The 26558-nt window shown below is 42.9% G+C and overlaps 1 long non-coding RNA gene and 1 pseudogene across 3 annotated transcripts in view; both read right to left on the bottom strand.

Moving 5' to 3' along the window:
• LOC307191167 overlaps nucleotides 1-22581 on the bottom strand; it is a 204936-nt gene extending 182355 nt beyond the window's left edge. For both annotated transcript variants that reach the window (XR_013829627.1, XR_013829628.1), the window contains exon 1: nucleotides 22085-22581. This is a non-coding gene — a long non-coding RNA (uncharacterized lncRNA). The remainder of the gene's footprint in view (nucleotides 1-22084) is intronic.
• LOC307191949 (taste receptor type 2 member 143-like) lies at nucleotides 2-4886 on the bottom strand (annotated as a pseudogene). The gene has a single exon. The product of its transcript is annotated as a taste receptor type 2 member 143-like (transcript).
• Nucleotides 22582-26558: the final 3977 nt, after the last annotated feature.

The raw sequence follows: 26558 nt of genomic DNA, 5'->3' as shown, positions 1-26558 counted from the left end.
TTGTAAAACAACTATACCCCAATAAAAAAAAAATTTTTAAACATCAGAAACATCAAAAAAGGTATTAAATAATTTTATAGATGAACAAACGAAGCCTCAAGTTATAGATTAAGACTCCCACCTAAAGTCACAGTTTGGAGAAAAGACCAAGACCCAAACTGATTCCAAGACCAGAAATCTTTGCATAGTTAGCAGCACATCTTGTATCCTATCTTCTTCATCCACAGCTGAAGGCAGAAGACCAGGCTTTGAGTTTTGTCACAGTCACTATCTACGGATCTTTGGACTAGTCGTTTAACCTCTCTGAACCCCACTTTCTTCATCTATAAAATATGGATCACAAATATATGTGAATATACATACACACACATATATGGATGTACATGTGGAAACTAGAAATCTCTACACACGTGTAAGAAATAAGTAAGGTGGTGATGACAAGTGTTATTATAATGATATCCACCCTGTGGAGGGACAAGTGGTCCAAGGAAAATTCAGGAGCATCAGGGATGCAACAGAGGTCCAAGGCACCAAATACTGGACATCTACTTTAATTAGAGGAAGGTGGAGTAAGCAAAGGCCACATTTTCAATAGGAATGAGGCTCAAAGAATCAAAAAAAAAAGCAATCAGGTGAGCGCTTACTTACTCAGGTGCGTGTGAGCAGGTTAGTGTGTCACAGAGAGTAAGGCAAGCAGAAAGGGTTCTGGGTCAGCTATGGCAATAGTGAAGGCTCAGGATCAAGCAACATGAGAGTGAGGGAGTATTTTACAGAACACTCATCTTCTGACCAGCACCATAGCCTACTATTTCCATGCACAGAACCCCACAAAGACAGAATAGAATCCAGAACTCTCAGCATCTCTTTCTAGTTCCCAGTTCACCTGAGACAAAGGTCCAGTAGAACTGTCCTTCCAACACAGAAGCCCTGCTGTGGTGAACATGGTGATCTTGGGGAAAGGAGAGGTGAACTAAGGCGACGAATTCACTCTGCCTTTCTCAGAAGATGCAAATCTCCAGGGGATAAGTTCCCAGCTGCTCTCTACCCTGCCCTTGTTCCTCTGGCTGACATTTGGCTGTTTGCTCCTGGAACACGGAGCAATAAAGCAAACTTTGAGCTCGTAGCTCTGGCGTCTGGCCAGCCACAAAGTTCTCAATATGGAAAATTTACATCTTTTCCCTTCTACTTCCTACATATTTGATGGCTCATATAATGGGAAAAATATGCTGTTAACCCTCAATTTGACCAACAACAATTAATAAGCATCTCCTGTATATCATAATGACGCTGTGAAAGGCGCTGGGGCTGTAACAATGAACTAGGTATCTGCCCTCAAAGTGCTTTCATGCACTAATCATAAACCACAAACATTTACTGGACGTACACTATGTGCAGATTAAGTTAATCCAGAAGTGTGAGCAATCATTTGTATTTTAATATGGAATATGCTTTATGGTGATTCTTTTGTTGTTTGTGCTTTTTGTTTGTTACATTTTGTTTCTCAGACTTTATTTGGTGGAAGCCAAGTCTGAGAATTTTGAAATTTTCACAGGTAGTCTTTGTATGTATGATCATGAGGGTGGTAAAGGTAGGAATCCTGAGTACATTGCCTGTGTGGGAAACACTTAGCTCAGTTCTATCTCTCAGAGAACAAAAATGGAGCACTCCCAGGCTGTGGTTCTAAATGTATGTGTCATCCTATTTCCATACCAAGAATCCGGAGAAGAATTCAGTAACATCAGCAGCCCCTTCGTTGTGGGACAGCAAAGGTGCTGTCTTGTATGTTGAAAGGACAGAGATGACACCAGTAAAGGAGATGGAAGTTTGATCATGTCCAGGAAATAGATAAGTTTGACTACAGCAGGGGATTTCCATAAGGGAATGGTGGCATATCAGGCTGAAAAGGCAGGCTGGGGAGAGATCCCAGAAGGCTTTGAAAGTCAGGATGAGATATTAGGCTGTGTCTTTGGTCAAGATGGGGCCACCAAATGCTTATGGGCTCTTATGAGCTAGAGCCTAGGAAAGGAAGGTTGAGAACATCAACCAATTAAAAACTCCTGAGATAAGCCCACTAGTCCTGACATAAATCAGAAGGCTGTGAAAATGTTGCAGAACATGAGAGTCGCACCACCATTCCCCTCCCACCCAAGACATTCAGTAAAGTTCTGGAGCTCTGTCCAAGGGAAAGCCAGTCTTCCAGGTGACATCCCTGATGCTCCTGCCTTTGCTGCCTCCACCCATCCCTCTTGTGGCTTAAGCCCCAAAATTCAGTCCCCGCAATTTATTATTGCCCTCCCAGCTCACTCATATTGCTGCCAAAAAAAAAAAAAAAAAAAAGGAAAAAAGAAAAAATTTCTTTATGATACTCCCAGCTTTCCACAGTTTCCTCTATCCAGCTTCACCCTCTCTCTACTCTTTGGGAAATCCCTTGTGCTCCTCTCCTACAATTTGGGAATCTCCTCTTTTAAAGCCCTAATCTTCTTCTTCCAAGTGAAAACTCCTCACCCCGTTACCTCATCTCTGTTCCTCTTTTTTGCTCTTCTTGCCGTAGCTCAGCCTCCAGCTAGCATTACAACAGAATGTTTTGGGGTCTCAGCTCCCAAGACTGTTGGACAACTTATCATAAACGCAGTTATTTACTTGAAAATCCTTTGTAAACTCTATTCTGTTCTGTTGTTTATTACTCCTATCTTGATTAGCTCAGACATATAAATCTGTTAACCATGTATGGTGTTTTTCCCAATCTCTTCTGGTCTCTTGGTCTCCACATTTTTTTATAGTAAACTCCATCAGTTAAAAAAAAATTATGAACATGAATTCCACCATACGCATGTTTATTTATTTTTATTATATGCTTGTAATACTCTACTAATACATTATGTACATCATAAAACACATATCAGAAATAGGGATTAAAAGGATGAGATAAAAATAAATGGAAATTGTCACGCTTTTCTTTCTATATCCAATGGATCATTTTGCACACACTCCGGGATGCAAACACCCTAATTCAGAGACTACCATCCTAGACATCGGCATCCAGGGTCCACCTCCTGGATGAGTGGACAGGAAGAGTAAGATTCTCAAAATTTAAAACTATAGCAAATTTCCTTTGTTTTCCTTTTCTATCTTCTGTTGGCCAAAGCATTTCCACATCATAAAATTCCTTTTAATTCAACATATATTGAACACACAAAACCATGGGCAGGTCCTATAGTGGCACAAAACTCATACATGCCCTCAGACATCAATTGTTCAAAAGAAAAAGCTCCATGGGTGGAACTGGTCTTAAGCAGGGCACGAAAGAAGGGAATGGCAAAAAACAGCAGAGAAAGGAAAGAAGGAGGTTCCAGATGGGCCAAAAGACCACAGGCTGCAGGCAAGAGCATGTGGGGAGACAGAAAGAAGCTTTCCTGGGCTGAAGTAGAGACTGAGCTCTGAGAGCACAGCAAGGTTGAGGAGGGCAATTGATGTGTGTGGGATGGTATGAGACAACCTATGTCACCATTCAAAAAAAACTTCAGGTTGACCACAGAACAACTGACAACCATTACAGGTCTCTGTAAAGGGAATACAGACCAAAATGACGCTTGGAGAATATATTATTAGGGCTGCTGTGTAGAGAGTGAAGGAGGCCTGTGAGGAAATGAGGCCACCATTCTAGTCCAAGGTGGTTTGGGACCCAGATGAGGGACCAGGACCACTGGAAGGGAGGGTAGAAACAGAGAGGAGTGGAAAAAGAATTAATGGGGTGTAGAAAGAGTGGGGAAGAAAGAAGGAAATGAACAGAGAGGACAACACCCAAACCTTGTGCATTCTTGCCACCCATGGGCTTGTTCAGTGACAGCAGTTACTGACTCTGATGAGACAAACTGCTCCTTGCCCAGGGCTCTCCAAGGCCTCGTCATCAGGGCCTTTCTCAGCCTGGGGCTGCCGTGCACCGAGATGCTGGAGTGCCGACAGATGCCTGCACAGGTCACCACTTCCCAGGCCCAGCGCCAGTGATTCCAGAGGGTTAGGATGTTTATAACAACGATAATCAGGCACAGGTAACGTGATGGTAGAAGGTGAGGAAGAAGGCAAGTGACTTCAGGGCCACGGTGTGAGCCCAGGTGCTGGGATCACTCGGGGCCAGGTCTATGGTCCCTCATCTGCCCCAAATGCCGGCGCAGCGAGAACACGAGAGGGTGGACACCAGGGACGGGAGAAATGGAATTGACCGCATAATAATTACACGAGGTAGAAAAAAGTACAAAGAGACAGTCTGTGTTCTACCAGCCAGGGTGCTGTTTCCATGGGAACTCTGGGCAGCAACCATCCGCACACGAATTGTGTTCCCAGTGTCTAACGGGATGGCTACCAGAGCAGATAAGATCAGGGAGCCCAGCAGCAGCCCGGGCACTGACCGAGAAATCCTCAACTTCAGCCCAAAGAAGATGGGGTGAGAGAAGAATGAGATCTTCACACAGTAGAATGTAGCAAGCCAAGCAGTAAGCCAGAAAGTGAGAGAGTTGATGAAGTCCTAGGGGATGCTGAAATAGTAAATTCTGAAACCAAAACCAAAGAAGGCCACGAGGTTGTTCAGGAGGGCCATCCCATGCAGTCAGAACCGGGAGGCGGCCAGGGAGGCCGCCGCAATCATGTCGCCTGCAAGCAGTGTCTGGCATTGTACCCACTCCCTGATCAACACAGTAACTATGAAGCCATTCTGCAGCATGGCAGCCAGCAACTCCAGGAAAAAGATGACCATGAAGATCAACATGGGTGAGGAGGGCATCTTCTCCAGGGAGGCTCTGCTCAGACTCGGCTTCTCCTCGGGGGTGCTGGGGCACATCCACAGCCTCTCTGGACAAGCCACACTCTGTTGAGACTATAGATTCAGAGGCTCTCCTTGGATTCAGGAAAAAGCGTAGCAACCAGCAAACACCACCACCTCCCCACCCCCACCCCCACCCCCACCCCTGCCGGTCCTCCAGGATTTGAAAAGAGGATCCCCGTGATTTCCCGGGGCATGCAAATCCCTCCCAGCTCAATGACATCCTGTCTCTGTTTTGCCAAACCTGTATTTGCCTGTTCTTCATTAGGGCCAGATGTAGGAAAATGGTAACAGAATAGAGGCTCCAAGGGTGATTGAAAATACCCATATTTTGCACTACATTTCTCACTATACTCTTTTCTAACTTTTCCTTAAAAGTTAGAAAAAGTCCTTATCCTGTTTGCCTCCCATGACCACAAACCTTCCCTGACCCTTCATGTCCCAAGTTAATATTTTATTCCATATCCTGCATGTATTATACATGGGTGGAATAAGAAGTCATACAGAGAAATTAAAACTTTTACAGACAAGCAAAAGCTGAGAGAGTTCAGCACCACCAAACCAGCTTTACAACAAATGCTAAAGGAACTTCTCTAGACAAGAAACACAAGAGAAGGATAAGACCTATAATAACGAACCCAAAACAATTTAGAAAATGGGAATAGGAACATACATATTGATAATTACCTTAAATGTAAATGGACTAAATGCTCCCACCAAAAGACACAGACTGGCTGAATGGATACAAAAATAAGACCCTTATATATGCTGTCTACAAGAGACCCACTTCAGACCTAGAGACACATACAGACTGAAAGTAAGGGAATGGAAAAAGATATTCCATGCAAATGGAAATCAAAAGAAAGCTGGAGTAGCAATTCTCACATCAGACAAAATAGACTTTAAAATAAGGACTATTAGAAGAGACAAAGAAGAACACTACATAATGATCAAGGGATCGATCCAAGAAGATATAACAATTGTAAATATTTATGCACCCAACATAGGAGCACCTCAATACATAAGGCAAATACTAACAGACATAAAAGGGGAAATCGACAGTAACACATTCATAGTAGGGGACTTTAACACCCCACTTTCACCCATGGACAGATCATCCAAAATGAAAATAAATAAGGAAACACAAGCTTTAAATGATACATTAAACAAGATGGACTTAATTGATATTTATAGGACACTCCATCCAAAAACAACAGAATACACATTTTTCTCAAGTGCTCATGGAACATTCTCCAGGATAGATCATATCTTGGGTCACAAATCAAGCCTTGGTAAATTTAAGAAAATTGAAATTGTATCAAGTATCTTTTCCGACCACAACGCCATGAGACTAGATACCAATTACAGGAAAAGATCTGTAAAAAATACAAACACATGGAGGCTAAACAATACACTATTTAATAATGAAGTGATCACTGAAGAAATCAAAGAGGAAATCAAAAAATACCTAGAAACAAATGACAATGGAGACACAACGACCCAAAACCTATGGGATGCAGCAAAAGCAGTTCTAAGGGGGAAGTTTATAGCAATACAAGCCCACCTTAAGAAACAAGAAACATCTCGAATAAACAACCTAACCTTGCACCTCAAGCAATTAGAGAAAGAAGAACAAAAAAACCTCAAAGCTAGCAGAAGGAAAGAAATCATAAAAATCAGATCAGAAATAAATGAAAAAGAAATGAAGGAAACAAGAGCAAAGATCAATAAAACTAAAAGCTGGTTCTTTGAGAAGATAAACAAAATAGATAAACCACTAGCCAGACTCATCAAGAAAAACAGGGAGAAGACTCAAATCAATAGAATTAGAAATGAAAAAGGAGAAGTATCAACTGACACTGCAGAAATACAAAAGATCATGAGAGATTATTACAAGTAACTATATGCCAATAAAATGGACAACCTGGAAGAAATGGACAAATTCTTAGAAATGCACAACCTGCCAAGACTGAATCAGGAAGAAATAGAAAATATGAACAGACCAATCACAAGCACTGAAATTGAAACTGTCATTAAAAATCTTCCAACAAACAAAAGCCAGGACCAGATGGCTTCACAGGTGAATTCTATCAAACATTTAGAGAAGAGCTAACACCTGTCCTTCTCAAACTCTTCCAAAATATAGCAGAGGGAGGAACACTCCCAAACTCCTTCTACGAGGCCACCATGACCTTGATACCAAAACCAGACAAGGATGTCACAAAGAAAGAAAACTACAGGCCAATATCACTGATGAACATAGATGCAAAAATCCTCAACAAAATACTAGCAAACAGAATCCAACAGCACATTAAAAGGATCATACACCATGATCAAGTGGGGTTTATTCCAGGAATGCAAGGATTCTTCAATATACGCAAATCTATCAATGTGATAAACCATATTAACAAATTGAAGGAGAAAAACCATATGATCATCTCAATAGATGCAGAGAAAGCTTTTGACAAAATTCAACACCCATTTATGATAAAAACCCTGCAGAAAGTAGGCACAGACGGAACTTTCCTCAACATAATAAAGGCCATATATAACAAGCCCACAGCCAACATCATCCTCAATGGTGAAAAACTGAAAGCATTTCCACTAAGATCAGGAACAAGACAAGGTTGCCCGCTCTCATCACTCTTACTCAACATAGTTTTGGAAGTTTTAGCCACAGCAATCAGAGAAGAAAAGGAAATAAAAGGAATCCAAATCGGAAAAGAAGAAGTAAAGCTGTCACTCTTTGCAGATGACATGATACTATACATAGAGAATCTGGCACAAAAACAGAAAGATAGATCAATGGAACAGGATAGAAAGCCCAGAGATAAACCCACGCACGTATGGACACCTTATCTTTGATAAAGGTGGCAGGAATGTACAGTGGAGAAAGGACAGCCTCTTCAATAAGTGGTGCTGGGAAAACTGGACAGATACATGTAAAAGTATGAGATTAGATCACTCCCTAACACCACACACAAAAATAAGCTCAAAATGGATTAAAGACCTAAATGTAAGGCCAGAAACTATCAAACTCTTAGAGGAAAACATAGGCAGAACACTCTATGACATAAATCACAGCAAGATCCTTTCTGATCCACCTCCTAGAGTAATGGAAATAAAAACAAAAATAAACAAATGGGACCTAATGAAACTTCAGAGCTTTTGCACAGCAAAGGAAACCATAAACAAGACCAAGAGACAACCCTCAGAATGGGACAAAATATTTGCAAATGAAGCAACTGACAAAGGATTAATCTCCAAAATTTACAAGCAGCTCATGCAGCTCAAAAACAAAAAAACAAACAACCCAATCCAAAAATGGGCAGAAGACCTAAACAGACATTTCTCCAAAGAAGATATACAGATTGCCAACAAACACATGAAAGAATGCTCAACATCATTAGTCATTAGAGAAATGCAAATCAAAACTACAATGAGAGATCATCTCACACCAGTCAGAATGGCCATCATCAAAAAATCTAGAAACAATAAATGCTGGAGAGGGTGTGGAGAGAAGGGAACACTCTTGCACTGCTGGTGGGAATGTGAATTGGTTCAGCCACTATGGAGAACAGTATGGAGGTTCCTCAAAAAACTAAAAATAGAACTACCATATGACCCAGCAATCCCACTACTGGGCATATACCCTGAGAAAACCAAAATTCAAAAAGAGTCATGTACCAAAATGTTCATTGCAGCTCTATTTACAATAGCCCAGAGATGGAAACAACCTAAGTGCCCATCATCAGATGAATGGATAAAGAAGATGTGGCACATATACACAATGGAATATTACTCAGCCATAAAAAGAAACGAAATTGAGCTATTTGTAATGAGGTGGATAGACCTAGAGTCTGTCACACAGAGTGAAGTAAGTCAGAAAGCAAAAGACAAATACCGTATGCTAACACATATATATGGAATTTAAGAAGAAAAAAAAAATGTCATGAAGAACCTAGGGGTAAGACAGGAATAAAGACACAGACCTACTGGAGAACAGACTTGAGGATGTGGGGAGGGGGAAGGGTGAGCTGTGACAGGGCGAGAGAGAGTCATAGACATATACACACTAACAAACGTAAGGTAGATAGCTAGTGGGAAGCAGCCGCAAGGCACAGGGATATCGGCTCGGTGCTTTGTGACCACCTGGAGGGGTGGGATAGGGAGGGTGGGAGGGAGGGAGATGCAAGAGGGAAGAGATATGGGAACATATGTACATGTATAACTGATTCACTTTGTTATAAAGCAGAAACTAACACACCATTGTAAAGCAATTATACCCCAATAAAGATGTTAAAAATATATATATATATATTGTAAAATATATTAAAAAAAAAAGAAGTCATACATACGCACAAGTCTTGGAAACACTAAGAAAAGGCTCCCTTTCCCTTCTAGTGGCTGCTCAGGCTGCCTAAAATTTCACTGGCAGGCTCCATACTGGAGTTCAAGGAGTCTCCACTTAAAAAGTGAGTTTCCCTAATGTGTTAACATCAAATCTGTTAGCCATTAACAGTTTAGTTTCAATGTGCTTAGAAAACCAAAATTAATCATTTCCCAAGAAGCCTCTGAGGAAATGAGAGAGAGTAGATACGTCATAACGAGAAGAAGGAAAAGACAGAGAATGGAAATAGATCAGATCCAGAGTGGACATCACAATAAGAGCCAGAGGAAGCAAGAGTTGGTGGGACGATAAGAGGAGCTAAGAATAAAGCTCAGAACAAGCCCCCAGGGAGGGACTATTGTCTGTGGGATGAACCACTTCCTATAATAATGCTTAAGATAATAACAACCACCTGTTAGAGCATCACCTTGCCATTTATAAAGTGATTTCACACGTTACATTTTGCCTCCACTGCCCACCATGCAAAGGGACACTGGTTCAGATCAGCCAACCCAGGCTCAGGTAGCCACTAAGAAAGATCCAACTAAAGTGGGTTGTAAAAGGCAGGAATGCCTGGGAACGTGAAAACAGACCAAAAAGGGGAAAAACGAAAAGAGAGAGGAGGGTATAAGAAAGCAGAGGTAAAGGTGGTGAAGGAAGGAAGATCCCGGAGTCAGGGTCCTCCCCCATGACCACTCACAGATAACAGCCTTGCTTCCCACTTCACACAGTCTCACTCAAGATTCCAAAGGTGAGAGGTCTATATGCAAAAGATTTAAAATAAATAAAACCAAGGTTAACTATTTACAGTGGAGACCTCAGGAGAAAGAGCTTATGCCGCTTGCTTGAAGAGCTGCTTTATTTTTCTCAAAAGGTTATCGAAGAGCAGATAATCCAATCTGACCAATGGTTTTGCAACAAAGCTTCAGTGATGTGATTTAGTTCTTTGCCGGTTTTCTCTGGCTTCTCAAAGACAGCAGCAATGCGTGGTTTCTGCAGGTTTCACAACATTTTGGCTCTTCTCAGAATCCTTCGGTGAAAAGCCAGCTTCATGATGTCATCAAGAAGTAAGTTGAGGCCATGGTACACACGCCCTGTTGTGGTCATATGTAACCAAGTGTTCCCTGTGTGTTCACAGGCAACTTTCATGTGACTTGCACAGTCATCAAAACATATGCTTTCCCAGAAACAGTCTTTCCCAAGACTTCCTTTTCTACAGTTAACAGCTCTACAAAGTGCATGTTTTCTCCCATTTTGATACTCTTCTATAAAAAAGTTGAAAGAGTACCGTTCCTCAGGTACCTGTTCATCCGTCTCTCAGCGCTCCACTAGACCTGTCTTAGAGAGGTCCCATGTCCCTGATAAATGGAATATTGCCTGCCATAACAGTAAACAAAGGATGTCTCAGTCATCAGCAGTTGCAGCTCACTAGGCTGTGCCGGTGATCCCTGAGGGGACTCAGGAAGGAAAGAATACCTGCTATCTAGCAGCCATCAAACTGCAGCCATTCCCCATGGTGAGCCCTGAGGAAACTCAGGATATGAAAACACAGGATACTGGCCCCAGATAGCTGAGGTGCATTTCAAAGGAATGATTTCAGTGAGCCCAGACTCCTGCATCTTCCCATACACAGAAAAGCGCTAAATTCCTTAACTTGGGATATCTGGTTTTCTTTCATTAATAATAATTTTTGACTTTCAGACTACCTGCCCTTTGTTGCAAAGTTCCTATATATCCTAGCTCCCCCCCTGCCTCCTTGGAGCAGTTCTCTCAGGGTTCCTTGAGATGCTGCCTCCTGGGCTTGAAGACCTAAAAATTCCCTCCAAATAAAACATAACCCTCAACCTTTAGGCTGTGAATAGCTTTAGTCAACATCCCATTCATCATCTGCCTCCAAAAGAGGCCACAGGCAGAGCAACCCTTTGAGCTGTTGCTAAGAGCCCTTTCAATACACAAAAGCAATCAAAAATACCAGGTGATTCCCACAAGAGTTTGGGTCGTGTTTCTCCTTTCTAAAGGTGTCTCATACTTGCAAATGAAACATACAAAATCCTTTTCTGTAGCACAATTGGCAATATTTTTTTAAGATGATGCCTGAGTCTTCTATGAAATGATGCTAGTGTCAAACACATAACAGATTCCAAGTGTATGATTCCAAAAAGATCTATTTGTACTCCCTTCATTTTGGTGCTCTACACTTGTAAAGGAGGTTTTTGGTTTCTGTTCATTAGTTTGCTTCTTTGTCTTGTTTTATTTTTTCTTATTACGTTCAAAAACTCACTGAGTCATCTTAAAAACATGTGAAAATACACATTTTATTTGGCAAGGTTTGTAAATCTTGGTGTCCATTCCCCACTGGACCTTTGAGTGACCTGCAGTGTGCAAATACTTCCACATTCTTCCATGGTTTCATCAGGTAACTGATGGTCTGTGCCACGGAAAGGTGGAGAAGGAAGGAAATAACAACGTTTTTAATGGAGAGACTGTACATAAATATGAAGCTAAATCATGCACAGTTTCGATGATGCTCATACAGAATGAGTTCTAAATAATATTTTGGCCCTACAGACTTCCTCTCACTCTTCTATTTAAGTAAATAATTTTGGATAAAACATTGGATCTGATAGCAATCCAAAATAAAACAGCATTTTAGCTCTCTAAAATTAAATTGGGAATTTCCAACATCCTCAATTATCAAAATGTATAAGCAAGTTAAACATTTTTTAATATTCAGGTAAATTTATACAGTTTCTTTTCAAATAAAAATAGCATTTTTATGATGATAAGGTTAGCCTGCAAGGAGGTCCAGATTCCAATTTTATTTCAAATCAAAATTTTTTTGAATAGTTCTTTCTCTGTCTTGCACCATTTAAACAAATTGGAAGCAATACAATTAATCTCTTAAAGAATAAATCAATGCTCCTTCCATACTGCCATAAAGTTCACTCTAATATCTACTGGAGAGAGAAATCACGTTCAACAACTTCTAAATCTGTGGTTTAGAAGCCATGCCTTCCAGGGGCTCCTTCTAGTAGTGAAGGGGCAAAGGAAAACTGAGAAAGTAGAACCACAGCTTCTCATCTTCTCTTCACACAAAGCAGCTCTGTTTATATCTACTTTCTAGACTAAGCTTCTGCATAAGATCTAAGTTAAAGACAGAACTCCACTGAAAAAACAAATTTGAAACTACTGTCCTAGATCAAAAGTTATCAAGAGGGAAAAAGACAGGTTGAGTCAATGCATCTTCTTTCACTCCCTTCCAAAACTCTTCTAAATTGACTGTAAAGGAATTTTTTAAAAATTATTTTCAAGGCACCAATTCACAATGACAGCACAAACATTTGGGAGACTGGAAAGTATGTAGATGGAAGAGTGATAAAAACAGAGCAGAGCTGAGGAGACTGAACTCTGTGCAGGCAGAAGGAAAAATCAAAAAATAACCTGACTTTTACTCAGGATTTGTGGTACCAGGTACCATCAAAGAAAAAATGGTAAAAATTAACAAAAAGTCAGTTTAAGGTTCAGATTCCCAGATCACTTCTCCCCTTTTGCATAACTGAGCAACCACTCCTGCCTACCCCAGGAAAAGACTGGAGGTGTATCCTCTGGAGAGAGTTAAACAGGATCTCTGAGCTGGGTGCATATTAAATCCATCTGAGGCAAAGGTATATTGAAAACAGTGAAATTAGGTGGACAAACGCTTTCCCCTCACTTGGAGTCCAGAACATTGGCACCCAGGCCTTCACCCTCCAGGCAGGAGGTAAGAATAGCCTTTTTCCAAGAATTTGAACTTTCCCAGAGGAAGATATCAGAGAGTCCTCAAACAACTGGCCCAGTCAATCACTCTACAGTGAAGCCTATGGTCAACAAGTCCCATTCATGAGCTTGGTTTCCAACCAGCCTTCCCATCCCTCACTCAACAGAGCAGACAACAAGGAGTTTGGGACATCTGAGAAAAGATGGAAGATAAAACCAAAACAAAGAAGTAAAATAGCTACTTGGAGGAAAAAACAAAGGAAGATAAAGAAATCTTCCCCCCACCCCCCAATATCAATATTCCCAGAGAATTAAGAGAAAATGACAAAACTATATAAAGTAAGAGAATGTTGTTTAAAAGCAACACTCAAAAATTTCAAAAGGGGAGCTCTTTGTAAATAAAAGCACATCTGAAATTTAAAACTCAGTAGAAGAGTTGGAAGATAAAATTTATGAAGTCTCTCAGAAAATACAGCCAAAAAAAAAAAAATGTACTGAAGAAACAGAGAACACCAGTCCACAATATCCAACACCCAAGTAACAGAAATTCTAAAAAGAGAGATATAATAAACAGAGGGCAGAAAGGCATCAACAAAATAAATGAAGAAAAATTCCCAGAACTAAAGGATATGGATTTTCATATTAAAAGGATCTACCAAGTATCTGGCACATCATCATAAAATTTCAGAATACTGAGCATAAAGAGACCATCCTACAAGCTTCTACAGAGGGAAAAGAGGGAGGATACCAAATTCAAAATATTAGAAATTGAGTGGTTTTAGTCTTCTTGAAAGTAATTCTGGAAGCTAAAAGGCAATGTAACAATTATCTCTAACCTAGGTCCTCTATCTGGATACTCAAGTGCAAGGTGGAAATAAAAGAATATTCAGACAAGCCAAGCCAAGTCTCAATAAAAGACTTTCTATATACTTTACTTTCCATACACTTCTATGTACTTTACTTTCTATACACTTTCTCTGGGAACTACTCCTCCAAAGCTAGCGAGTACACCATGATAAAGGAAGACATAGGGTACAGACAATACAAGATCCAAGAGAGACGCAAACAAGTCACTAGGATGACGGAAAAGGCAGATCTCTAAATGAAGGGAGGTACACCAAGCATGGGGACACGTCCATTTAGAAGCAGGACAAGAGGCTCCAGGAGAGACTTTCTCAGACAAATAAAATCTTTGAATACCTGATGAGACCAAAATTGTTGAGAAAGATTTAAACCACTGATAAAGAGCTTGAGGGACTTCCCTGGTGGTCCAATGGTTAAGAATCCGGAAGTTCACAGATTTCCTCTTAAACTCAGTGGACAAGAGAAGGAGTTAAAAAAGAGCATAGGGCTTCCCTGGTGGCGCAGTGGTTGAGAGTCCGCCTGCCGATGCAGGGGACGCGGGTTCGTGCCCCAGTCTGGGAGGATCCCACGTGCCGCGGAGTGGCTGGGCCCGTGAGCCATGGCCGCTGAGCCTGAACATCCGGAGCCTGTGCTCCGCAACGGGAGAGGCCACAACAGTGAGAGGCCCGCGTACCGCAAAAAAAAAAAAAAAAAAAGAGCATAGCCAAGATATGGGAGCAACCAAGGTACCCATCAAAGGATGAATAAAGAAGATGTGATATATATAATGGGATATTTCTCCACCATTAAAAAGAATGTTGCCGTCTGCAACAACATGGATGGGCCTACAGGGCATTATGCTAAGTGAAATAACTCAGTCAGAGAAAGACAAATATTGTATGATTTCACTTGTATATAAAATCTAAAAACAAATGAACAAACATAACGAAACAGAAACAAAGTCATAGATACAGAGAACAAACAGGTGATTGCCAGGGGAAGCGGGGCAGGGCGGGGAGGACAGGTGAGGGAGATTAAGAGGTACAAACTTCCAATTACAAAATAAATGAGTCACAGGTATGAAATGTACAGTGTGGGGAATATAGTCAATAATTATATATTATCTTTGTGTGGTGACACATGGTAACTAGACTTATCATGGTGATCGTTGTGAAATGTATAGAAATACTGAATCACTATGTTGTGTACCAGGAACTAACAGTGTTATAAGTCAATTATACTTCAAAAACAAACTCATAGAAAAAGAGATAGGATTTGTAGTTACCAGAAGCAGTCAAAAGGTACAAAGTTCCACTTATAAGATAAACAAGTGCTAGGGATGTAAAGTACAACACAATAAATACAATTAACACTGTGGTATGTTATATAGGAAAGTTGAGAGCAAATCCTAAGAGTTCTCATCACAAGGAAAAAATTTTTTTCTATTTCTTTAATTTTGTATCTATATGAAATGATGGATGTTTACTAAACTACCTGTGATAACCATTTCATGACATATGTATGTCTAATCATTATGCTATATACCCGAAACTTATATAGTGCTGTGCATCAATTGTATCTCAATAAACCTGGAAGAAAAAAAAAAAGCATTCCCAACTTTCCAGCTCCTCCTGACAATCCCGATAGAAAACTCCCATCATTTTGTCTGCATCTCCAGAAATGAAGGAAATAGAGGGATTTCAGTTGGCTGCAGTGGTAGTTTCCAACTGGGTAAACATAGGGAAGGATGGCAGAATGGTGGCAGGAACACTGGGTGAGTGTGGAACCAGTAGGGAATGGGCACTGGCCTCCCAGGCAGGTAGGCTGGCGGAGTAGTTAGTTTTTGCCCATCAGACCGTGGCAATAAAAGTAAGAGGAAAAGGAATCCCCTGGCAGTCCAGTGGTTAGGAAGTTTGGGACATCTGAGAAAAGATGGAAAAGATGCGCTTTCATTGCCAAGGGCATGGGTTCAATCCCTGGTCTGGGAACTAAGATCCTGCAAGCCACGCGGGCAGAAAAAAAAAAAAAAGTAAGAGGCGAGAAATAATTTTTAAAATCACAAGTTATTAAGTAGAAAGTTCTAGGAAAGAAATACAATCTCAAATTGAACCATCATTCACTGAAAACCTAATTTGTGGCTGGCATTAAGCTAAGCACGTTTGCATATAGCATTTTCTCATCTAATCTTATTTAACGATGCCATATGTGCTCCAGATTTTACTCTTTATTATTAGATACACTGTCTATGCCTTTGTTTTTGTTCTGCAGGAAAATATCAAGAAGCTCCTGCAACTCTGCCTTTACCCTTGATGGAAAATCAGGAAGCCACGTGGCTTGACAGGGTTTTCCATTGCCCAGTGGGGCCAGAAGAAACCAGCTCTACCTAACCTGCGATTTTTCAGTGTCTGAATCTCAAATTTCTGAACCAAGATGGCTGTTTGGAATAACTAACAAGTGTTTTGTCATCTCCCTGTTTCTCCTCTTCCCCATAATATTTCTTATTTACCACCAGGTGGCAATGAATAAATATGCCCACGCAGGCAAACATTAGGGAGAATCTAAGAAAATATGACACTCCAAAGCAATTTACAAAAATAAATGCTCATCTTAACATTCTACAAGTTTAAATTAACTTAGAGCCAGTTTGTTGTAAAGGGCATATAACTAAGTTTCAGAAGACTTGGGCTTGGTTTTATTTCTGTCATTTTCTCAACATGTAACCTAGGACTAAATCTCCTCTTTTTCAACCTCGGTGTGTACAACTTAACAATAAAAACTTGGCAAGTTTGTGAACTGTCACCAAGCAATATATATATATAAATATTTTGTCCATTGCTGAGGCCTGTATATTAGTCATTTAGCAAAACAGGCACAACCCACAAAAGATGGTACCGACAAAGCAAAAGAAACAAAATGCAAACTCAAGTTTTCTGTCTATTGTTTTCCTTTTCTGAAGGGAAACTTATTCCCACAACATTCCTGCTCCAATACCTTTCCTCATTTAAAAACCAAAATGCCTTTTGTGTCTTACTGATGAATAACTCTCAAATCTTGTAACAGCTTCTTTGTAAAGTTCTGAAATTCTGTTTCTTTCTCTCAGAACACTCAGTAGCACCTGCTTCATCCAACGCTTTCTAAAGGGGTCTCTCTTGTGGAATGGGCATCAAAGACTCAGACTAAATGTCCTCAAAGTTCTCTGACAGCCTGAGAGTCCCTGTTTCTGACTCCTCTCTTTCCCAGTCACTGTGGGAGAACTTTTTACCTCTTTCTTTTTCATCAGTCTCTCTGGGAAAATGTCCAACTTCACCATCTCTCCAATGCCTTAAAGCTACTCATAATTTTCAATATGCACAATTAAGATACCTCATTAATCCAAAAATCAGTCTAATAACAATTCTAATTATTTTGCCCTGTTCTGAACCTGATATGTGGGAAGAGTGGGGTGAGCTCTTGGAAATCATGAATGTGCCACCTCCATTAGAAGGACAGGTAAGAGCAGCTGACCCAGAGCACGGCTGCCTGCCTGGAGATGGAGGGGAGACCATGGCTCTGAATTTTCCCAGTGAACCAGAGCAGCTCTGATCCAGGTCTGGGAGCTAACTGGGAAAGAGAAAAAAGTGGAACAGAAAGAGCCGTCCTCCAGAGAGGTCATACTTCACACCCCAGCCAACCTGTGAGGACAACTCAGTTGAAATCGCTTGGGGATCTATCTTGCCCCCAAGACCTGTTCTGACATGCATGTAAAAAGGCAAATATAAAGATAGTCTTTGCTACTTTGTTTATAATAGCAAAAAATCTAGAGAAAAAAATAAAAGCATAAATGTCCTCATTAAATCATTAGTTCTCAGTGCCACCCCCCAAGAGATACCTAGGAAATTTATGCAGGTGTTGACTGTCATGATCTTTGGCGTTACCACTGGTATTTACTGGTTGGTAGCCATGATGTATCTCATGCAAGGAAGAATTTTCCCCATCCAGCAAGGACTCTTGGTGTCCTGCCACATTACTGTTGGTGAAAAACATCTAAGCCAAGAACTTAACTCCACTATATATAAACACAAAGCAAATTTTGCACAGTTTTAATATATGTTGATTTCTTAGAATAGAACCACCAAATAAACTGGGGCACATTGGAACTTTGTTTAGTTTGAATCTTTACCACGAGTTGTTCATCATCTCAGAAAAATCATGCAGTCCATGGCAATGTCATCCAGGGTGTTTAATTCAGCAACAAATCACACCCAGATCTGTCTGCATTTGGGAATGTAGCACTCACTTGAGTCTATATTGGTACAAGCATCTGTCTACTTGATGATGTCATCTGCTGCAGTGTGCCCAAGTCATTTATATATCAAAGTACATGTTAATTTATTATAAATGTTTTTTCTTTATATCCTTATATTACAATTAGAACATTATATTGATTTTTAATCATATTTTAAGTAACTTGTATTGTTTATGAATTTCATTTCAGGACAGTATGGGGGTATTCTCCGATGTTTTTATAACAAAGAGTCATTGGTCCAGACAGAGTATCTTGAATAAAATATGATACATTATATTATGGAAAACTCTGCAACACTTAGAGGAATTAGCTAAATCTGCATATATTGATATGGAAAAATCGTTAAGACAGATAGTTGAGTGAAGAAAGGTGTTTCAGAGACATGGATACGGTATATGTACAGCTAATACCAATTAAACAAAAATACATGCACACAAAACCACACTATGTATGATGACACGTATATACAGAGAAAAACTACATGGAGGAAACATCTGAAAGTCTGTAAAATAAACTTATATTTCATTCAGCCACGGGGATGGAATCAGGAATGGCAGTCAAAGTGGATTCCCACTTTATTTGTAATGCTTAAATGTGTACAGAGAATATATGCAGGTATTCATTACATAATTAAAAACTGCTAAAATTAAAATTTTGAAAAGAATTGCTGGGAAAAAAAGCTAAGCTTGAGTTCTCACAGTTGTCACTCCCTATTCTTGGCTTGAACCTCAGGGAGGCCGTCTGCACGAGCAGCCTGGGTATAGCGAGGCCACTGCCCCTGGAGCCAGCTCTCCTGCGGGAGGAACTTCACCGGCGCCAGGCAACCCGAAGGCTCTCTAAGCCCCACCTGCAGTCCCCCAGCAACAGTCAGCCACGTCTGGATTCCTGCATCCTGCACAGGAGACTGGAATAGAAAACACTTTGACCCGGGTCTCCACTGAGCCCAGGTGGAGCCCTCCACTGAGCGTGACACCCTGGGAAATGGGCTTTCCAATTCAAAGGTCTGCCACTCCAGGGAACAGCCCTGCATTTTCACCATCAGCCGTAAAGGCGGCCCTTACGTAAGCCTCCTTGCTTTGGGGCTTTACACGCAGGAGAGGAGGGCCAATTTCATGCAGCCGTCAAGACGGGACTGCGCCAAACTGGGCTTCCTCCCTCTGTTTCAGACCAAGACTCAGTGAAGCATCAGGATACCCCAGTCCCATAACAGGAAGGAGACAGGAGCATCAGAGAAGGGTTACAGTGAACCCCTGGGCCTTCTGCCATCACCATAGGATCAAGGGCTCAATGTACTCTGAGAAAGAAAGTGGGTACCTGATCCCACAGTGCCATGTGACTAAGTCGTAATGATTCGTGGTTATGGTCAGCACGAAGGGCCCCCTCTCTGAAGTTCACTGGGCTTACTGTCCATATTAAATACAACAGAAAACTTGGAACTCACCTTTTGGAAAGGCAGCTATAGCAGTAGAAGAGTACATTTAGACAGCCTAGTTTGGAGGAAGACGTTCTAAACATAACAGATCCATCTACATGCATGGTAACAGTCATTTCCCCAAGTCCCAGCAGCCTGGAGGACAGGTGACGCATCACAGTGGCACTAGGCTCCGTGTGCCCCAGCCTGCTCTGAGGATCTCCACACCCGGCCCCCCGGGCCTCCACACCCCCACACAGCTGTGCAGGGCTCTGCTCCCACGGCTGTCAGGCTCCCCACTGTTGCTGTCCATCCGGTCGCTGCTCTGCCTGCCCATGTCCTCACGTCACCACCACGCCCTGCGGTTCCCAGAGGAATGTTCCTGCCTCAGAGGAACATGCTCTTTCCTTCAACCTTCAACCTTAGACACACCTTAGACAGATAGGTCAGGACCAGAACACCTGAGAAAACTTCCCTGATGGCAAGACCCGAGTGCTATGAGAGGTCACACACCTTCCCTCTCTCCAAACCCCAATGGGAGTTCCCTGCCTTCCAGGCATCCAGTTAGGTGACATTCTTTACTGCTTTATTTTTTACCCTCAAGTCCCCAGAACCTAGCCATCACTAACAAACTCTTCACAGACATAAGATTCCTGGTGTCTACACAGGCAAGCATTAAATGTGATTTAGAATGTGAGTTCTGGCGTCAGGCCCACTAGGTTTGAAGGTCACCTTTACCATCACTTAGCTTGAGCTAGTTAACTTCCTGGATTTCAGCTTCGTCATCTATAAATGAGCGCACCACACATGTTTCTTCCAAACGTTAAATGGCAATATACGCGAAGTGCCCAGCACAGTCCTGGTTCACATAAGACTCCAAAAGAGCATCAATGCTCTGTCCCGGGGCCACCTGGAAAGAGTGCAGATGAAACCCCCACTACAACTTCCCAACGCAGAGATGCACAATTTAGAGAACTGTATTCTGATGTATATACTATCTCCTTTCTTTAGCACTGTTTTCTTATCTCATAATGCTTCTGTGGAGAGTGGGAATTCTAAAATTATGCTGGATTGTGACTTTGTTTGGGGGACTTCTGAATTAAGAATATTCATAGGATTGTAGCTCTTAGTACCCAGGGGCCTTCAGAGATGATGTGGTCCTGCCCCTGACTTCAGGTAAGATCTTATTAGCCCCAGTGGAAGCCAAGAGAGCTCAAGAGACCTGGCTAGGGTCTCACAGTAAAGGATGAGGGATCAAAGGCAGAAAGAAGTTAGAATCAATCCAATAAAATTAGGATATTTGGTCACTTCCATTGTATGTGAGTGTCCACATACAATGTATGTGAGTGGTTCTTGGTGTCAAACCCTCAACTTCCTAAGAACCAAGGGCATTTCTGTACAAAAACTATGCTTGTTCACTGCTGTCCCCAAAGGCCAGTTACAATTAGATGCTTCCTCCAGACTTTGCTATAAAAGGAACAATAATTATGATAATATTAGGTTAATGCCATTTTTCTATTTTCCTACTGGTTTTCTTTCCAGTTCTAAGAATTGCAAAATGACAGCGAGGGATGTATTTCAAGCTGGAAAAGTGACAAAGGAAGAGGGAACAGAAACAAACCCTCACCAGGAAATAAAAGACAAGTAAAGGGGCTTCTCTGGTGGCGCAGTGGTTAAGAATCTGCCTGCCACTGCAAGGGACACGGGTTCGAGCCCTGGTCCGGGAAGATCCCACATGCCGCGGAGCAACTAAGCCCATGCGCCACAACTACTGAACCTGCGCTCTAGAGCCCGCGAACCGCAACTACTGAAGCCCGCGTGCCTAGAGCCTGTGCTCCGCAACAAAAGAAGCCACCGCAATGTGAAGCCCGCACACCACGAAGCCCACGCACCGCAACGAAGAGTAGCCCCCGTTCGCCGCAACTAGAGAAAGCCCGCGCGCAGCAAGGAAGACCCAACGCAGCCAAAAATAAAAACAAATTTTTTTTAAAAAACACAAGTAAAGAACAAAGTAAGCTTTGGTGCCTCTCGGGACAAATCCCCGCTCGGGGCAGAAGACCCGGCCCACGGGGAGGATGCTGAAGACCCGGCCCGACGGAGCGAGCTGGAGGGCAAAGGGGCGGCAAAGAGTGACCTTCATTTTCAATCCAGCTGGGCTGCTGGGAGACAGAAGCAAAACCTCCGCCGCAGAGCAGCAGCAGGAACAGGACACATTAGACAGAGAACATATCATTGTGTGCTTGGAATTTCCACTCGCTTCATTCTCCTACCAGGCGCCCAGCAACACGGCAAACAAGACTGGCCTGCTCACGGGTAAGTGTCCTCGGCACCGGCACCCGCTCCTCCCAAGAAAACCGAGGTCTGACTCCAGAGCCCCACACCATGACTTCATTTGGACAGAGCCTCTCTGGGGAGGCAGAGGCGGCGGCTACATCCCCCATCACACCTCACTGCACAGCGTCACAAATGTCCCCTTGAAGTATCTGGGCCGTTTTTAACCAATGTTCTGCCCCAGAAGTGGCACGTTAAGCTCATTTACTATTTCCTGGCAATAAAAATAAAATCTGGGTAATAAAGCCTCACCTTTTTTTTTTTTCCTTTGTTCTTGGCCGGGTTTCACTTGCTCACAGGGGACTACGTGCTGAGGCCTCGCACCCGGCCCTGCGGAATGACTGCCGCCGGCACCTCGCCTCAGGCGGGCGTGTGCAGAAGTGAGGCGAACGACACTGCATCCAAGATGGCGCCCGGGGCCGTGTGCAGAGAGGCTGCACGTGACGGTGCCATCCAAGATGGCGACCGGGGGCCGTGTGTAGAGAGGCTGCATGTGACGGTGTCATCCAAGATGGCGGCCGGGGACGTGTGCAGAGAGGCTGCGCCTGGAGCTGATATCTGGAGCCGTGAGCATCACTGCTGCGCTGGAAGGGGGAGAAGTCTGTCCCGTCCCCTCTCCTCCCCGCTGAGGACATCCCTATAAAGCAGCCCCACCCACGGCCTAGGTGGGGAACACTGTGCTCTAAAGCAGAGCTTGCATCTCTCCATTTTTTGACCAGATAATAAAGCTTTCCTTTGTTTCTGAACCAAACTTGGTCTCATTCTATGGGCTCGAGCGACACCAGGCAGGAGGACCCTTGTTGGGTCCTGACTCGAAAGGGTCAGTAACAGAAGGCACCTGCCGCATGTCCGCCAACTCTCTTGTTCTCTCTCGAGCCACCTTCTTCCAAGGCCTCTCTGGTTCTCTGCCTCTCCGTCGCCACCGCCAATCCCGTTTCTCAGTTTCCCCAGCCCGCACGCCCCACTCAGCCAAACAAAATCCTCATTAATGATTCTGATTCCAACTACGGTCCTGTTCCCAATTCCTATGTTTTTTGCCACAGCACCAAACAATTCCTCAACACTGGCTGAGCATCCTACAATTCAACAGAATTCTGACATTATCTACCCCAGGTTAAGGGCTCATTCCCACCAGACTGCCCCCACTTCCAACACCAACAGCGAGTCTATAGATCAGAGGCTCCCATGACCCCCTCCTCGGGTTGGATTAATCTTCTAGAGCGGCTCACAGAACTCAGGAAAACAGTTTACTTATTAGATTACTGTTTTATTATAAATAACAAAAGACACTTTTTATCATTCTCATCAGAAGAAATTCCAAGAGTTTTAGGTGCTGGTCAGAAACAGGGACAAAGACCAAATATATATTTATTAAATTACAATATCACATTGATTCATCACCATTATCTCTAAAGCATTTAACCCAGGGGGAGGGGGAGGAGAAGAGCAGACATTCATTCCAGAACACCTACTTCCACAATGAGATATGTCTTAAAAATCAAAAATATGGGACTTCCCTGGTGGTGCAGTGGTTAAGAATCTGCCTGCCAATGCAGGGAACCCGGGTTTGAGCCCTGGTCCGGGAAGATCCCACATGCCGCAGAGCAACTAAGCCCGTGCACCACAACTACTGAGCCTGTGCTCTAGAGGCCGCGAGCCACAACTACTGAAGCCCACGTGCTGCAAATACTGAAGCCCGCACCCCTAGAGCCCGTGCTCGGCAACAAGAGAAGCCACCACAGTGAGCAGCCCGCGCACCGCAACGAAGAGTAGCCCCCGCTCGCCACAACTAGAGAAAGCCCACGCACAGCAACGAAGACACAACACAGCCAAAAATAAATAAATAAATATATACATATATATATATATTTTTAATTCAAAAATATGCCTCGGGCTTCCCTGGTGGCACAGTGGTTGAGAGTCCGCCTGCCGATGCAGGGGACACGGGTTCGTGCCCTGGTCCGGGAAGATCCCACATGCCGCGGAGCGGCTGGGCCCGTGAGCCATGGCCACTGAGCCTGTGCGTCCGGAGTCTGTGCTCCGCAACGGGAGAGGCCACAACAGTGAGAGGCCCGCGTACCGCAAAAAAAAAAAAAAAAAAAGAAGGGAAGGAAGGAGGAGTGGGAGAAAGAAAGAAAAAGAAAAGAAACAGTGCTGCCACCTTTGCTTAGTCGGTGCTCTGTCCAGATGATGGGCAGCTTGTCAACAAGAAGGCTTAAGCAGAGTGAAGCCTCTCTCTCTAGCTTGTATCAAGAGACACTTTCAAATAATGGTCATTCTTTTTTCCCAGCCAGCACCTCCTAGACGATTTGGTTTCTGCTTTTCTGTCTGTGTCTAGAACTGAAGCCAGAAGGTAAGGCAAACCCTTCATCATACCACTATGAGCCCCTCCGTCTCTTCCTTTCCCCCCAGGGTCTTACCTTCCCTCCTCTCAGAGGCTGTCATTACTGGGATGACACCGACAAGCTAAGAGAGCTACTTTCTAACCTAAAGCCTACCCATTATCATTATCATAATAATTAGAATTTTTAAAAAATCACTGTCACCTTCACATCATGCTGATGAATATCCCCAGGACATTCTAAAATTTTATAAACAGTAATTATCTGCTGATAGCATACCTGGAATTTGAGGATACAGATGCAGCTACCCACTTTCCTCACCAGGTGGCGCTCACACTTTATGACCTGTGGCCTGGGTACCTTCTAAACCCAGGGCTGTATTTGGAGAAGTGTACATTAACGTTTTAACAAAGGTGGTTGGTATCTACCATTCAAACATGTATGTTTCTGTGTGTATACATTTATAACAGTAATCTCCTAACTAGAACTTGCTGGAAGAAGTTATAGATTGTCCTATTAGAATCCCTTTATTAAAAACTTCAGGGTTTCCCTGGTGGCGCAGTGGTTGAGAGTCTGCCTGCCGATACAAGGGAGACGGATTCGTGCCCCGGTCCGCGAAGATCGCACGTGCCGCGGAGCGGCTGGGCCCGTGAGCCATGGCCGCTGAGCCTGCGCGTCCGGAGCCTGTGCTCCGCAACGGGAGGGGCCACAATGGTGAGAAACTTCTTCAAAGCAAAATTTAAAAGGAATCAAATTTATGCTCAATTAAATAGGCCCCATACTTATCTAATACTTCTTTTATAAGACAACAATAACTATTGCCTTCAGACCATAGGACCAGTAAATGAAAACTGTAAGTGTGGGTTATAACCAGCTACATCTCAGCCCTCTCTAGAGGTTAGTTCCCCAGAACTCCCAGCCTAGACTAGCAATAAAATTGGAAGCTTTACAAATAATCTTGGTTAACCAAAGCTGACGGTTTATTTCGACCTTCTCTTCTCTCATACTAGCTAAACTAAAAATGACTTGGAAACATAGCCACTTTACCTCTTTCGCTTCTCTTCCATCGGTCTAATCCGCAAACTTTTTTTTTTCTTTTTTTTTTTTTTTTTGCGGTACGCGGGCCTCTCACGGTTGTGGCCTCTCCCGTTGCGGAGTACAGGCTCCGGAAGCACAGGCTCAGCAGCCATGGCTCACGGGCCCAGCCGCTCCGCGGCATGTGGGATCCTCCCGGACCGGGGCACGAACCCGCGTCCCCTGCATCAGCAGGCAGACTCTCAACCACTGCGCCACCAGGGAAGCCCCCGCAAACGTTTTTTGATGAGGACAAAGCGATCTCTCTTCACCCAAGGAATTCTGGTTTAACAGTTGTCTCAACTTGTTCTTATTAAATTTCTGACATGCCTCAGTTCACTGAGACTCATTTGTTCTCTTCCTTCTTTTCCTCCCTCCTACCTGCCCAAGCATTTATGCAGCGTATTAATTTCTCAGGTCAGCAAAAGCAAACAGGTTAAGGTAGAAACACAACAATTTCTCATGAGACACACACAAATATCAGTATAAGGAATTCTGAGTCTTCATGTGACTGACCCTTCCACAATTTCATGTCACTGCTCCAGAAACCAAAGGAAATAACAGGATGGTTGTGAATTGGTTTTATTTTTACTTTTGAGTGAGATCAGTTAAGAATGGGAATGAGGAAGGTGTGGTCAAGCTTGTACCTAAATGCATGCTTGGATGTAATGCATAACCCCAAGAGAATTCCCATTTCACCCCCTTTGTGTCTCCCATCAGCACCAGAAACAATCTGACTTCCTTCTCTGTGTCTGCTACTACCCATTCTTCAACTCAAGTTTCCACTTCTCTGTGGCCCGTGCTGCAATGCAATGGAGGCTTACAGCTTCTCTGCCACCTTCTTGCCTCTAAGACAAACAGAATGCTTTGGAGGATGTTAATATTGCAAAGAGAGACAGGATTTTTTTAAGTGCAGGGAGAATTGCAATATGACCTTACAGTGTTAGAGTGGTTTTATTCCCATAGTGCCTCACAGTCTAAATGGCTCCAGAGCGATTTCTCCCAGCTCTTTCTTTACTCTTCTCTTGCTTCTTCTTGAGATCTGAACTTCCACATAACATCCCTTTTAATTCAGGGGCTGATGCTACTCAGACTCCGCCATCCTTCAGCAGACTTTTCCTTTGATTCTCCCAAATCTGTCTTGCAAATAACACTGTGTAGGAGGACACGAAAATGAAAAGGAAGTGGCATTAAGTTATGTGGGGTACCAGGAATATCTGTTTGCACACTTGATCATATTTATACTCTCATTTACTGTGAGGTAGGTGTTTAGGACCAACATCATTCTCACCATTTCCCCCATTTTGTAG

Source organism: Stenella coeruleoalba (genome assembly GCF_951394435.1).
Source record: "Stenella coeruleoalba genome assembly, chromosome: 9".
NCBI lineage: Eukaryota > Metazoa > Chordata > Mammalia > Artiodactyla > Delphinidae > Stenella > Stenella coeruleoalba.
This window is presented reverse-complemented; position numbering and strand designations above follow the sequence as displayed.